The 15,894-nt window shown below is 44.1% G+C and overlaps 1 long non-coding RNA gene across 1 annotated transcript; it reads left to right on the top strand.

Annotated features, from left to right (window-relative positions):
• Positions 1-1,561: 1,561 nt before the first annotated feature.
• On the top strand, positions 1,562-3,177 carry LOC121137650. The gene is made up of 3 exons (XR_005874942.1): positions 1,562-1,620; positions 2,115-2,137; positions 2,568-3,177. It is a non-coding gene; the product is annotated as an uncharacterized LOC121137650 (long non-coding RNA).
• Positions 3,178-15,894: the final 12,717 nt, after the last annotated feature.

Here is a 15,894-nt window from a genome sequence, read left to right on the forward strand (position 1 = left end):
TAAAAACATGGGCAAAGAGTGCAAGTAGGTATTTCTCTAAAGGAGACATAAGAATTCCCCGAATTTGAGTGTTGGCAGCAGGCTGAGTTCTTCAAGCACTACAGACTAAACACAGACATCTGATTATCCTCGGCCGGTGAACTCTGACTTGGTGATGAACTCTGATGGTGTTTGTCCAGGAACCCAGGGTTACCAAGTTGGAGCCTCCACATTAGCACGTCTCACAGTTAACTGTACAAAGTGGTCGTTCCCTCTCACCCCTAAGATGACTCACAGTTCTCAGAACAGGTCATGGACACGGGCTGACTTAGGCAGTTGGTGCTGTACAGATGTCTCATTCCCTCCTCTTGACGGCCAAGGTCATCAATCAGATCCCAGCCTAGAAGTCAGTCCTCTGTGCTGTCTTGGCTGTCATACTCTCTTGAAGGATCAGTATCCCAGTGTCTGTGCTGTCACGTCCGCTAGATGTTGGAAGTCGTATTTGTTGCTTCTTTGCCTCTTCTTATTTGGCTTGTGGACTCCTTAAAAACAGGATAGGATAGGATTAATGCTGTTAGCATGATCCAAATTCATTCCTCACAAAACAGAAGCTTGTGAAAAACAGGAGGTAGCAATGCAAGATTTTAGGTCTCGCCAATGCCTGTCTAGGGACCCCATTCATCTCATCCAAGGGAGAGAACTGCATCTACATGCCTATTATTACACACGGACTGGAGCAAACCCCCCCTGGGAATCCTAGTAAAGGCCCCAAGTTAGCTATAAATACTGACGGTTCCACCATTCCTTCAGCACAGACATGAAGGCCACAGTAGACAAGCTATACCAGCATCATCTTCTTATGCAGCTTGAAGTACGGCGAGAAGAGACAGAAATCAACCTACCAGGTCATTACGTGTCGTTACCACATCGGTAAGACTCCTGTCACCACGACAAAACACCTGATGCAAACGCCTTCAAAGAGTACGGATGTATTTTGGCGCAGGGAAGTCTGGAGGTTTGTCAGGTAAGTCCTGCCACTGTCCTTCAGCTCATGATGTGGCAGCGATAATGGCATTCTGCCCCCGCCCGCCCCCAGAGTCCCAAGTAAACCAAACTCATTCTCATCCGCAGGAAATGTCTGCTTGTTTCACACCAGGCATGTCTCCCACCCCTGTCTACTTGGTTATGTCTTCTTCCTTGTCACTTCAGTTACAATGTCACCTCTTCCCAGAGGCCTTTTGATGCCCTGCCCAGGCAAGCTGTGTTCTAGATTCTCCATTGTGCAGACTGTAGGATGCTTCCATTGCACACTTCATGATCTGAAGCTATGTTGCATATTTCACGATTCCTGTTCCATGAGGAGAACATGCTTTGTAGGAGTGAACCCCACAAAGCTACCCGCCCAACAGGGCGGGGTCAAGGTAGAGATAAAAGGTAGTGAAAGGAAAAGGGGCCTCTCTCTTTTTCTCCTGGAAGCCAGCCACGCTTCTAACTCCTGGTATGTGCGACTCTCTCTCTCTCCCTGATAAATAAATATATTGTTTTTCCCTATATAGCCTCGATTACCGCGATACCTGGTGTCAGAAGTGGGATGGAATTACAGCCCACGCCTGGGAAACCGCCTGAATTCGGCATCCCGAGGTGAGTGCTCTGCTTGGCTTTGAAATTGTTGTAGCGCAGTGCACTCAGTGGGTTACACAGGCAACAACAAGCTCGTTTTAATCAAAAAGTTCTGATGCCTTGAAGTCAAAGGCTGAGGGGTGGACAGGGCTGCTCTCCAGGTTCTTTCTTCTTGGCTTAACAGCAGCTGCCACTTTCCATTGGCATCATGTGGTCTTCTCTGTGTGCACACGTTCCTCCTGTGTCTTCCAAGCACAGCCTCTCCTCATGACCGCGTTTCACTTAGCCTTAAATATGATGTCAAAGTTCGGGATTATCTTTCTCAGTGCCATGACAACGTACGAGTAACTTAAGGAGGACATGATGTATTTTGGCTCACAGTTTGGGGGTGTAGTCCACCGTGGTGGGGAAGGCGATGAACAAGAGGATGATGCTTCCATTGTACTTGTAGTTAGGAAGTGAAGAGAGATAAACGCTGGTGCCAAGCTTGCCTTGTCCTTTTCATTTTTGTGCAGTACTCCTGCCGTCCACTTTCAAGGTGAGTCTTTTACTTCAATTAACCCAGTCTACAAATTACCTCCAGGAGGGTTTGCCCGGTTGGTAAGTCTAGACCTTGTCAAACTGACAATCACTAGTAATCATCAACCCTTATCTCCAAATACAACTTTGTTGGGGGGTAGACTTTCATGTGTGTGTTGGGAGCCCAGCACAATTCACCCTCTAACACCTGTGTTTACTGATGGCATATCATTCTTTTATTAGCCAAATCTGTGACCAAGTCTATAATGACATATACTATGGGGATTTGAAAAGGGATGGAAAGGCACTTTTGCTCTTTCCTTTTAACCCAGGAAACACTTTGATATTTTCATCTTTCCCTCCAAAACACTGGCTTTCTTTCCTCTAGAGATGTGAATACTCAGGCATGAAATTCTCTCATTAAAGACCCCATTGTTTTGCTCACACAGCACAGGAGACCTGAAAATGGCTTAAAGGGACCATGTTACAGGACACGATTGATTAGCATGTGACTTGCCTAGAAAAGGAGCTCACATTGGAGAATTTAATTCCGCTGAGTGGTGAGCTGTGACTTCTTGCTGATGAATGGTTTTTCCAGAGCACTTTCCATTTAAAAATATGAAACAATAAAGATTAAGTACAATTGCAACGACCCTCATTTTTCAACTCGCAGAACTCTCTTGACCTGCCCGTGTCTTCATTATTTTATCTGGAAAGCTTTATCAAGCAAAAGCATGTTTTTTGGTTTGTTTGTTTTTGTTTTGTTTTTAAGATATTGTGATTTTCCCATGGATTCCTGGATGAAAGCATATACCAAACATTTCCTTATTGCCACCATGCAAAGATTAACCCCTCAGCAGATGCCCTCAAGCTGTCTGTATTGTAGGCGACGGTTCATCTTGATGGAACTCGGAGTCACAGTGGAAACAAACCATTGGGCTTGCCTGGCAAGGAGTTCTGAGATGGGGGTTCATTGAGGTGGGGATCCACTGGATATCTGTAGGCTTCCACTGTGTGGAAGGGATTTCATGACTGAATAAAAGGGTGAAAACAAACCGAGCACCCACATTTATTGTTCTCTGCCTCCTGACTGTGGGCCCAGCTGCTTCCTGCTGCCTGCTGTGCCTTCTAACTGGAAGACAAAATCCACCCTTCCTTCCCCAAGTTGCTTCCTGTTGAATGCAGAGTCACAACAGTGAGAAAGTATCTAATATGCAGAATAATGTGCTTGTCTTTAGGAAGAGCCAAATATACATGGTGTGGTGGTTTTGTTAGGAATGGCCTCCATAGATCCATAGATCAGAATGCTTGGTCATCAGGGAGTGGCACTACTTGACCCTGTTGGAGTAGGTGTAGCTTTGCTGGAGGAAGTGAGTCGGTTGGAGGTTGGCTTTGAGGTTTCAAATGCTCAAGCCAGTCCCAGTGTCTCTCTCCTCTTGCTGCTGTCAATGCAGATATAGAACTCTCAGCTCCCTTTCTAGAACCATGTCTGCCTGCACGGCCCCATGCTTCCTGCCATGGTGGTAATGGACTAAACCTCTGAATGTAAGCAAGCCCTAGTTAAATGCTTTTCTTTAAGAGTTGCAGTGCTCATGGTGTCTCTTCACAGCAACAGAACACGGACTAAGACACACTGCTTGTGTGTTTCCGTGTACCCCTATCCAGAGGGGTTAAGTTACATTACCCTAAGTGCCCCCAACTTACTATCCAGAAGGTGTCATGCTAGACCAGTACTGGAATTCACTGAAAAACTTTAAAAATATATTATCATTAGATTTTGTGTAAGCTTTCTTCTTACTGGGGGTTGAATGAGAACATTCTAGACAGTACCAGACACGTACCTGGTGATACTCCAGGAACTAGAATGCTCCAGCAAGTTAAAGTTCACTTGCTGGTGCTGACATTTCCGCTCTGGTCTGATATGAGCAACATCTGGAACACACCTGTCTTGGGGAGCACTACAGGCTTGGGGAGCACAACAGGCTTGGGGAACACTACAGGCTTGGGGAACACTACAGGCTTGGGGAGCACTACAGGCTTGGGGAGCATACCTGTCTTAGGGAGCACACATGTCTTGGGGAGCACACATGTCTTGGGGAGCACACATGTCTTGGGGAGCATACCAGACTTGGGAAACACACCAGGCTTGGGGAACACACCAGGCTTGGGGAACACACCAGGCTTGGGAAGGTAACTGGTTAAGATGGTAAAACATCCATCAGTCCTTACAGGATTTCAGGGCCCTCCACAGGCCAGAAAGTTTCCTGTGGAGAAGGTGGGGATGTCTGCATACAGAGGCTGACCTGCCTTCTTATCCCTGTATGCACTTGAGTCTTTGCAACCTCACTCAAGGCCTTCAGCTGCTGTACAGGTCTCAGGCCTCTCTGCTTCTGTCTCTCCCTCCCTCTCTCTCTCTCTCTGTCTCTGTCTCTGTCTCTCTCTGTCTCTCTCTCACACACACACACACACAAACTGAAATATTTGAGGACATTTGACAGACTTTTCCTCTTCTCTCAGAAGCAATATTACCCATGACACCCTTGGCATCTCACAGAAAACCAAGGCAACCATGGGGAACATAGTAGGGATAGGATGGAGGTAGGAGGGCTTATTAAGGAATCTCTCTGGGGATGGAGCTCAGGTGGTTGAGGGCTTGCCTAGCACGCATGGGTTCTAGGTAACATCTCCAGCACAAAATAAAAATGGGGACATAGTGGGGTGTGGCTGTAACTCCAGTACTATGGAGGGGGAGCTCCTTCCCCCTCCCTCTCCCTCCCTCTCCCTCCCATCTCTCTCCACTCTCCCTTTTCCTCATCTTCCTCCTCTTCCTCACCATCCTTCTTCTCCTGTTCTCTTTGACACAGGGTATTACTATATGTAGCCCATGCTGCCCTTGAACTCACTATGTAGCTCAGACTGACTTCAAACTCAGGTGACTCTCCTGCCTCCTGGGAACTGGGATTATAACACACACTGCCCTGCCCAGCCACTTTCCCCTATTTACAAAGGTGTGGCCCAGCCAGGCGTTAATGGCACACACCTTTAATCCCAGCACTTGGGAGGCAGATACAGGTGGATCTCAGTGAGTTTGAGGCCAGCCTGGTCTACAGAGCAATTTCCAAGACAAAACAATACAGAGAAACCCTGTCTCAAAAAAAAAAAAAAACAAAATGAAAAACCAAACAAAGGTGTGGCCCCTGGGGCTTGGGATGTGCTTGCACATTTGATGTCTTGAAAGGAAGTTGAGATTTACTTTGGAGGAATTACATCTTTACTCTGGAAGGATTTTACAGGCCATTAAGGTGAATCTCTAGTAAAAGTTCAAGTTTCAAGTGACTGTTTTAAGTGTTTCTACCCTGTGCTCAGTGAAGGCTCTGTACTGCTCTTCTTCTGAGTGCGTGGTTCGGTGTTTGTCAGCATCCTTGGCCACAGGGAATGGAAGATCCCAAAAGCCATCATGGAAGAGCTATAACAACAAAAGGAACCAGGTGGGGGCCAGGGGACTTGTGCCAGTGGGAAAGAGATAATAGAGTCGTGGTGAAAGAAAGCTCACCAGGGTTATTGCTTTGGGATCCAAAGCAAATAAAACATCTGTCTGCCTTCAGTCTTCTGCTGGATATATTTTCTCCCCAGAGAGGCACAGTTACCCAAAGTGCCTTCCCTCTGTAGAGTAATTTCTGTAGTCGGTTGCTTCCTGCCTTGATGTTTAAACGCTCAGAGCGCTCCCTATTGTAAAACCCAATAAAATATCTAGGCTATTTTGCTAAGTAAATCTCTCAGCAAGTTTAATGAATGTTGATTTCATTTACAGAGAGAGATTTTTCAATAGGCCGCCAGTCTGTAACCCCTGTGGAAGAAATATTCTCATGGCAGATAGTCAAGCGCAAACACAACTTTCTGTACCACCTGTTGTTGTACGTGCTCAGGGTTTTGGCCTCTTTTTGCTCTTTGTCAGGGAATGGAAGCTTCTAGTGCTAGTCTATGGAGGCGCATTCAGTTGGGAAAGTTCTTGCCTCACAACCATGAGGACCTAAGTTAAATCCCCAGAACTCACATTAAAAAAAAAGTCTGATGGCCCACACTTGTAATCCTATTATGCCCCGTTCGAGGAACCCCCAAAAATCCACCAGCAAGGAGGCAACTCAATGAAAGCAAGAACAAAGGTTTCTTTTATTGTTTAATGAGCTAACCCCGTTAACTGGGGCCCCTTGTCCGTCCATCACAGCCAGTGGGAAGACAAGGGCTCCCGGGAACCACAAGGTGGGGAACTTATTGGGCAGCCAAAGGGGAGTGTCTAGGGATATGCAGCAGTCTCGGGATTGGTGAGCTTCCAGGTTTGGATGACCTTTCCTGTGTTGATTGGTCTACTGGATGTTATGGCCTATAGGCCCTCCCAGGGCGGTTGCTATGCTCTGTTGGGCCGCTTTTACTGTAAAGCATTCCCAGGGTCCCACCAGATAACTTTTGATTGGTTCCTTGCCACGAGGAGGGTATCTGATCTCCAAGTGACTAGGGCAGGCCCGGCAAGGTCAGACATGTGTCAAGTCAGAGTCTTTTCTGCAGCCTGTCATGACTGCAAAAGCAAGGGGCTGGCCCCTTTAATCCCAGTACTGGGGAGGGAGTGACAGCCAGGTCTCTGGGGCTCATTGATAGGATATGGACCAAGGAAGTTGATATCTTGTCTATACATATGCAGATATGCACAAAGACCCACTTTCCTGTGTGGACCAAAGGTTTTACATTTCTTATGTTGATTTCTTACCTCTTCTTTGGTAAGATGAAGAAAATACAGGCTATTCTTTTTATAATTTTTCTTTCCTCATTCTTTTCAAACTCTAACCAAAATGTTGCTCTTTCCCCTCCTGGTCACTAGAATAAAGTTCAGAAGGAGACCAAGAGGGGTGGGGAGCAGTGAAGGAAACTTAGAAGCAATGTTTGCACCCCCAAAGTCTCCTGGCTTCTCTGTTCCAGCTATCTTAGAGCACTTTTTTGTTTAGCAGACAAGCTGTAAACGTCATCCTCAACTTGACTGGCTCTGTAATCAGACAGTAAACACCCATTCTGAATGTGGCTTGTGACATCCTATGGACTGGGCTCCTGGGGGGAATAAAATTGAAAAGAGCAGAAAGCCAGGTGAATGACAGTGTTCACTTCTCTGTTTCTTGGTTCTCAGAGACAAGAACAACCTGATTTCCCTGCAGCTACACACACTTCTCACTAACCCTCCCCCACTGTGGTGGATTGTATCCTTCCCCACTGTGATGGCACTGTTACCTTCACAACTATGGTGGACTGTATCCTCCCCCACTGTGGTGGACTGTATCCCTTAAAACCATGAGCTAGATCAAGTCCTTCTTTCCTTAAACTACTTCTGGTGATGTGTTTGGTTCACAACCATGAGAAGTTACAAATGCATTGAGTGTTTTCAAAGAGATAAAACAGACTTCAATCTGTGCATTGTATTTATCTTCTGTTAACCTTATTAATTCACACAATTAGGTGTATAATTCTTTTCTCTTTCTTTCTCTTGCAGTTTTTTGTGTATGTGTTTGTGTTTGTGTGTGTGTGTGTGTGTGTGTGTGTATGTGTGTGTGTGTGTGAGACAGATATCTGTATGTAGCCTGAGGTGACCATGCCTGGTTCATACAACTTATAACATTGTGCTTTTACTCATTTTGTTATTTTCTAAGAATTTTTCAGAAGCTACGGTGTTTTTGTTCACATGGCTCCTGACCTACACGAGACTATGCTTCTTGATTGTACTGTTGATGACCTTAACACCATCTCCCCTGGTCTAGGAATCACTCATTTTAGTCTTCTGTCCAACTTTGAATCTGTTGGCTAACCTATTTACATTGTGTATTCTGTCTCATATGTCCACTTTCTGCCCAGGGCATTGTGATGCAGACACATGCGTTAAGGAACATTCTTACACATCATGATCTAACCCATGTCTTTTTTCCTGACTCCCACTCTCTACAGACAATCCTCACATGATTCATCATGGTAAATACAGCTTCAGCATGATGTTCTAACTGCACACACATAAATTTATGCATGTATGTATATACATACACACAGACACATACATATATATACATATATACATGCTCATACACACACACATATATATATTTATATGTTCATACACACAAGCATTCATACATACACAGAGAGACACACAGACTCACACATGTGGATGCACGCTTACACAGAACACACACAAACACACTTCTGTCAGAAATTTTCATTTGCCCTGGGAGATTCTCATTCATCTTCACAATTCAGCCTATCTGCCTTTCTAACCCAGAAACTTGTCTTTTTTCTTTCATGTCATGTACTTCTCTGAGATGTCTTTTGTTGTTATTTATATTCCTATTGTATTTATCCATGTGACTCTTTCTTCCTGTAGACTCCAAGATCCTCTGGGACAGAGACCAGTCCAGCATGTAACACATTATAGAGATTTTAGATTTGTTTGGATAGATGGATGGATGAATGGATGGATGAATGGATGGATGGATGGACAGATGGACAGTGTACATTGCTTGTCACACTTAAAACTTCCTATTGATTTTTTAAAGAATAAATTTGTGTGTGTGGTATGTGTGTGAGAGAGAAAGACAGAGAGACAGACAGAGAGAGAGATTGTACCACTTGCATGCAGTGCCACTAGAAGACAGAGGGTGTGTCTGGACCCCTGGAAATGGAGTTACAGGAAGCTACAAACTGAAAGCACATCCTCTACAAGCCCAGTGAGTACTCCTAACCACTACATAAAGATGTCCTTTCTAATGTAAAAAGTGCTCATAACCACTGCACAAAGATGTCTCTTCTAATGTAAAAGGTGCTCATAACCACTGCACAAAGATATCCCTTCTAATATAAAAAGATAATGAAACAGGAAGGAAGAAAAGATTGTGTTGTGGTGGTTTTAAAATTGGCAAGTGTAGTTGAGCAATGGAAGCACACACCTTTAATCCAATCACTTAGAGGCAGGTGGATCTCTGTGAGTTCAAGGCCAGCCTGGTCTACAGAATGAGTTCCAGGACAGCCAGAGAAACACAGATGAAACCCTGTCTTGAAAAATCAAAATGAATCAATAAAAAATAAATGAAGTCAACGAGTATTAATTCATCCAGACCAGTGCAGAGTAACCAGAAAACCCTAAGTGTCATTGTGGTGCTGCTTGCCACTCAGAAGTTATCTTTCAATGAATGATTTTCCTCATAACCACCTTTTTCTTTAACAGGTTTACTCCATTTCATCTCTAAAAGAATTTAAGAAGAGTCAGAGAGATGGCTTAGTAGTTAAGGGCAGTAGCTCACTTCCCAGAGGACCCAGATTCATTGTTCAGCATCCACATGGCAGCTCACAAACACCATAACTCCAGTTATGGGGAACCTGATGATCTCTTTTGACCTCTGTAGATACCATGCATGCAGTTAGTGGTTATTGGGGTAGGGGAGTAAGTGTCTTCAGTGGAGGACCCTTATAAGTTGCTCTTGCTCCAGTATGTGACTTCCCACCCATATTTGGGCAAGGAACATCAATTAAACTCAGTGAGCCACACACACGCAATGAAGATGTGGAAATAGAGGGAGGAGAAAGCAGGAGCGAGAGAAGAGAATGAGGGGATGAAAATGCATTATATAAAAGTAGGAAAATTTCAGGCAGAGAGAAACTTAGCTAATGTTGAAAGTGTGTTGAGCTGCTTTTAGAAATGTCTCCTCAAAAGGGATGAAGGGAAGGAAGCTGGAGAAAGTGTGGAACGGAGTCTGTCCCCAGCAGAGCGTTATATAAACTCCATGTAACCAGAGATGACTTAGCTTCTCTCTTCCTTGTTTGGATGAAATGAACCAAAGCCCTTGGGCAATTCTGGAATAAACTCCCACATTGGCCTTCACAATATTCTCATATGGTATTAAGAAATTAAAATAACAAGGTTTTCTTCCTATTTATGGAGGGAACCGGGCAACAGAATTAAGAGAGAAAACCATCTCTATTGCTAAAAACCAGAGTACAAAATGAGGAGTAATTACCCATCATTTAACTACAAGCACATTACTGAATAATGAATTCCATATGGTAAACAGAAGAAAAGAAACTCAACCTGATTTCCCAAGAAATTTTGTTCAAAGTCTCAGCCTGAAAGAACACTTCACCAAACCAGTTCTTATCTTCTTATGGCTAACCTTGTCCCTAGGAGGAAAAAAAGAACTAATTTTGTTTTCAAACACTGTATATATCTTTCCAAAAGCTGTGGTGACGTACATTGTTACAGAAGTAATCCTTGAGATAGTTTAAGTGAAGATTAAAATTAGAAAGCCTGACAACAATTTGAAGTTGTGACTAGTCAATAGGCTGACCTGGCAAATTCTAGGTATCATCGAACTTCAAACCCTTCTGACAGCAGCTCCTCTTTTAGAACTGCACACCAAGCCTCATAGCCAAGGGAGCACTGTTAAATATCCCCCAGCAAATGCATTCTTGAAGCTCTTTGCTTTCCTTTTAATTTCTGTATTTTTTTTCCTCTGTGAAGTCAGAGTTGGGAAATTATATGGCAAAATTGAGATACCAGTTAGACATGAGTCATGGTGAAATGAGATTCTATGGTCTTATCAAACAAGAGTCAAGAAAACCCACATCCTCAGCTATCATGTGGAGACTGAGCAAAAGGGAGTTTAAGTGTTCCTAGGTAAGAGTGGGCTTTGTCACAGTGGAACACATTGCTGAATCCCTGACAGGCACTGTTAGGGATAAGAAGGGACAGTGACATTGTAGAAGGGAATTTCATTTCACAGATTTAGGTATGGAAAACATACAACATCAGTTTTCCATACAAAACAGGCTGTCTCTTTATGGCCTCTGGAAACCTCAACTCAGTTGCTTCCTCCCTATTCCTGTTGCTTGGATTAGTTTCTAAGTTGTGATAGGTTTCCATGGCAACATGAGGCCCTAAGGAAGGCATATAGTCTGGGTCATCAGCTGTCCATGCTAACACTCCCTGACCCGTCCTTGATCTTGCCTTCCTTTAGGAGCTGATCTGTGCAAGTCTTTTATCAGATGTCACCAGTGACAAGTCCCCAACTCAACCAGATTCCTACTCTTTCTCCAAAACTGGACTGTTGTGGAATGTTTGCACACTGTGTGAAGATATGTTTCTGTGATTTGCTTAATAAAAAGCTGAATGACCAATAGCTAGGCAGGAGATATAGGCAGGACTTCCAGGCAGAGAGAGAAGAAGTTGGGGATGAATCTAGACATGCATCAGATGTCAACAAGACATGGAGGGAGTTAGATATACTAAATGAAAGAAATGTAAAAAGCCACGACAAGGCAAAACACAGATTAATATAAATGGATTAATTTAAGTTATAAGAGCTAGTGGGACGAGTCTAAGCTAAGGCCAAGCTTTCATAATCAATAAGTCTCCATGTAGTTATTTGGGAGCTGGCTGGCAGGACATAAAAAGACATTACATTGGACCACACTGTGCAGAGGAAACCAACTACATCTCGTTACCATCTCTCTGCCCATCTTGATGCAAACTCACTTCTGATACTATATCATCCTAAAATGTGAGGACACCTGAGTCCCATCTGACTGACATTCTATCCTTTCTATGCTGCCCTTTTCTACTTCTCTAGATGATCCCTGGAAAGGAGAACAGAGGTTAGCCTTATATCAGTGATTTTCACATCGCTATGACAAAACCCCTGACAAGAACAACTCCAAGGAGAAAGGTTTTATTCTGGCTTACATTTCGAAGGAACACAGTCCATCACAGTGGCACATGTGAGGTGTCAGGTCACATGACATTTACAGTTCAGAGTCAGTATGAACAGACAGTTGGGCCAGGCTCTCTAACCTCAAGGTCCACCCCCAGAGGCCCTCTGGTGAGGGTCTACTCCTGACAGAAGACTGATGAGGGGAGGGAGAAATGTGAAATTGTATATTTTAAAATATATTTGCAAGTACTTAACAGTACAAAGATTTGATCTTCAAAAATAATCTATAAATCAAAAAATACAAAAAATTTTTAAGGAAATGACAAGACAGTTTTAAAATTCATATGGGAGGGTTAAGGCACACTCAATTTGAAAAATAAGAGAGTTAGAGGAAGACTTTCTGACCAAGATCTTTATAAAAGTATAATGGGAAAGGATTGTTTTAATCAAGTCCTGCCCATCATTAAAATTCACCAGGCAAAAATAATCAACTTGCTTACCCCCAGGTTAGAGTTATGTCTAATGAGGGACACCATGAGGTTGGCATTAAGACACTACTCTTGGGGATGAAAATCACAAGGAATAAAGTAAGTGCACAGAATGTATCGGGAGTATCTGTAATCAAGAAAAAGAAAGCAAACAAGATTTCAAAAGATTAAGACTGGCAATTGCCAAAGGATAAAATCAGGGTAAAATCTATAATACTGAAAGAGAGCAATCCATTTAGAGTAGAAGCCAGATCAGAAGGATTTAAGCTAAAAATCACAGTGTTGAAACTGACTTAAAGTGGAAGTGTAGATGTTTGTTCTTTTTAATCTGTTTATTTATTCTTTGAAATAGATTTTTAAAAAAATCTGGATGGTCCCCTGTAGAGTATCAGAGGGGATTGGATGAATAAATAAAGTATATCCTTAGCTTAAATGAGCTTTCTTCCTCTCTCCAGGAGGAATGTTCCATGTGGAAGGAACAGCCACACAGCACTTGGTGTAGAAGCTCTCTGGTTTTGCTGTTCACCAGCTGTTTTCATCTAATTCTCACCTCAGTTTCAGCGTTGCTGGCACTGGGACCTCAAATGTCCCTCAGGTGCCCCTATGTCCATGGTGCCTCCCTAAGAGGCACTTAGAGAGGTGGTAGAGCCTCTAAGATGTCGGGTTTGGGTGGGCATTCACTAGGTCACTGGGGACATACCTTCCAAAGGGATCATGGGAGCCACTCTCTCTCTCTCTCTCTCTCTCTCTCTCTCTCTCTCTCTCTCTCTCTATTGTATTGAAGCCCTAGGATGGTTGATTTTGCTCTAACACATTCTCCCTTCATGCTGTATGGCTTCAAGGCAAAGTAGAAAGCAATGTGGCCTGGATCTCTGAGAGCATAAGAAAACATAAATTTTTGTCCTTTATAAATTGATTAGTTGATTAGCTCAAGTATCTGTTGCAGAGATGGAAAGCTGATTAACAGCCCTACCATTGACCTGTGGGCTCTGTAGCTCTAGGTCATTTCTTCACTTAATTGTAACTCATGTGCTCTTTTTAGCTGTTCAGTTGGACTTCCTTCCGATAGAATCAGTGAGGGAAAGTCACCCTGCTGGTCTGTTTGGGGCTCAGCTCTGTCTGGGTCAGCATTCCACCCTTCAGAACCCAGTTTCTGCCAGGAAAGTAAGAGCTGCCCAGAAATGTCTGATTGGGAAACTTGTGTATCCTTTGTGGGTTTGGAGACTCTCTCCAATGAAACCCAAAGCACATGTCATAGTACAGAGAAGAGATCAACAGTGCTGTGATTTGTAGCTACTTAATCATCTAAGCCAAGCATCACAATCTAGAAAAAGCAAGACAGATTTAAGTTGTAGAAGAGAAGCAGAAACTGCCGTCCTATTACATTCACATCCCCTTCTCCAGTTCACTGGAGTAGTGGGAGAAGGTAAGGCCAGACCCCACACCTGAAGGTGGTAGGAAAGGTCATTAGAACAATAAAGGAATGGGGATACAGATTTATATAAACAACCCGGAAAGAGGCACTTCTGAAACCTGCTGTTTTAAAATTCTACCCGCTGTACTGCAACACTAGTCTGCTTGCTCAATGACGCTCCATGCCTCCAATGACCCAAACTAGCCCCCACACTCCCCTGGTTCTGGAGCTTATAAAGGTTTTCTTCTGGAGAAAGAGACAAACATCTTCCAACTCCAGCAGCCTAATCTTCGTGGCTGACGGATGCTGACGACACAACTCCAGGCACAGGCCACGTCCCCATCTGCCCAGTGGTGCTGCTTTTCATTCTTTCAATTTTCAAGAGTTTAAAAATGTGTTCTAGACTTCAGGTAAGCATTTTTTAAATTATTTTTAAATCTAGTCTCACCAAATTGCTAAAATTATCATCCTTTTAGAGATGGGCAGTATTGGAAAGAGCGAGAAAACTGGGAGAAACACGAGGAAGAAGGTCAGAAAATAGTGTGAACTGCAGATAACAGGACCAAAGGGCCAGGCTAACAGTATGGGTGACATGCCTGACGCTGTATCCCAGGCTAACAGTATGGGTGACATGGCCCTGACTCTGTATCCCAGGCTAACAGTATGGGTGACATGCCTGACGCTGTATTCCAGATTGTGGTATGCAGACAGGAATTGTGATCAAGGGCTGAAGAGATGACTCAGTGGGTAAGAGCACTTGCATAAGCAGAGAACCTGAGTTCAAATCCCCAGAACCCATGTAAAAGCCAGGCATGGCCAAGTAAGCCTGTGATCCCAACATTCTGGGGGGTCAGACACAGGTGGATGCTGGGAACTCACTGGTCAGATAGCCTAACCCAAATGGCAAGTCTCAGGGTCAGTGAGAGACCCTGTGAAGGGAGAAAGTGATAGGGCAAGAGAGTCTATCATCCTCTGATTCCCGCACGTGCTTGTGGGTACATGCACAGGCACATGCACACACACTCGCACACACAGAGACATGTACACACATATATATCACACACACTTGCACACACAGAGACATGTACACATATGTATATCACACACACACACTCGCACACACAGAGACATGTACACACATATATATCACACACACTTGCACACACAGAGACATGCACACACATATATCACACACACTCACAAACATGCTCACACACACGCACATGCTTGTGCACATAAACACACACTTGCACACACAGAGACATGTGCACATATGTACCACACACACATATACAGACACACACACAGACATGTACATACATGTATACCACACAGATACACACACACTCATGTACACACACACACTCACACACACACAGAAGATGAATTCATGAATGAATTAATAGATTTAATAAATGATTTTACAGAGGGATTATGATCTGTGTTACTGCCCTCAACTCTGCCTCAGCCACTGAGGGAGGTTCTATTGGCATTTGGGGCCACAGAATTCTTCCTTGTGGAGAGTCTCCTGTGCAGTGTAAAAACTCAAACATTCCTGAGCTCCACCCTCAGGAGGCCAACAGCACCCACTGCCTGCAGTTGCACAAACCAAAAGTACTTTGAGACTTTGCCAAGTGTTCCCCAGGCAGGGCGTGGGGGACAAGCTTGGCCCTGGCTGAGAACGGCTGTGACACCAGATGGCTGCAATCAGGTTACACGACTTCTGGAGTTGATGACCACTTCACTCAGCATATGTCTGTTCCCTGGAGACACCAGCTGGGACAGGCATGGAGCTCTCCCAAGATGCCAGCCAGGGCAGACCATGGTACACAGTCTGGGAAGAAATCCCAGCTCATCAGGTCTGGATGACTGCTCCAATTCATCCTAGACAAGTTCTCAATGATGTAGCATTGAAAGATTCATAAATGTATCTTATCCCACCTCACGGGGTCATGGGGTGCTGTTTCGGGTTTCTGGTGCTCACTATAAAGGAATCGCTGAGAAGATGGCAGAACATCGCTTACTTCAGAAGCAAGTTGTGGGAGAATTATATGTGTTTCTTTAAAAAAAAAAAAGAGCCTTGAAAACACGCTTGCTCGCAAGCAGGAGCGGCCAGACATCGGGTGTGGACTCATGGTATGCC

Source organism: Mesocricetus auratus, unplaced genomic scaffold (assembly GCF_017639785.1).
Source record: "Mesocricetus auratus isolate SY011 unplaced genomic scaffold, BCM_Maur_2.0 Super-Scaffold_100691, whole genome shotgun sequence".
Classification (NCBI taxonomy): domain Eukaryota; kingdom Metazoa; phylum Chordata; class Mammalia; order Rodentia; family Cricetidae; genus Mesocricetus; species Mesocricetus auratus.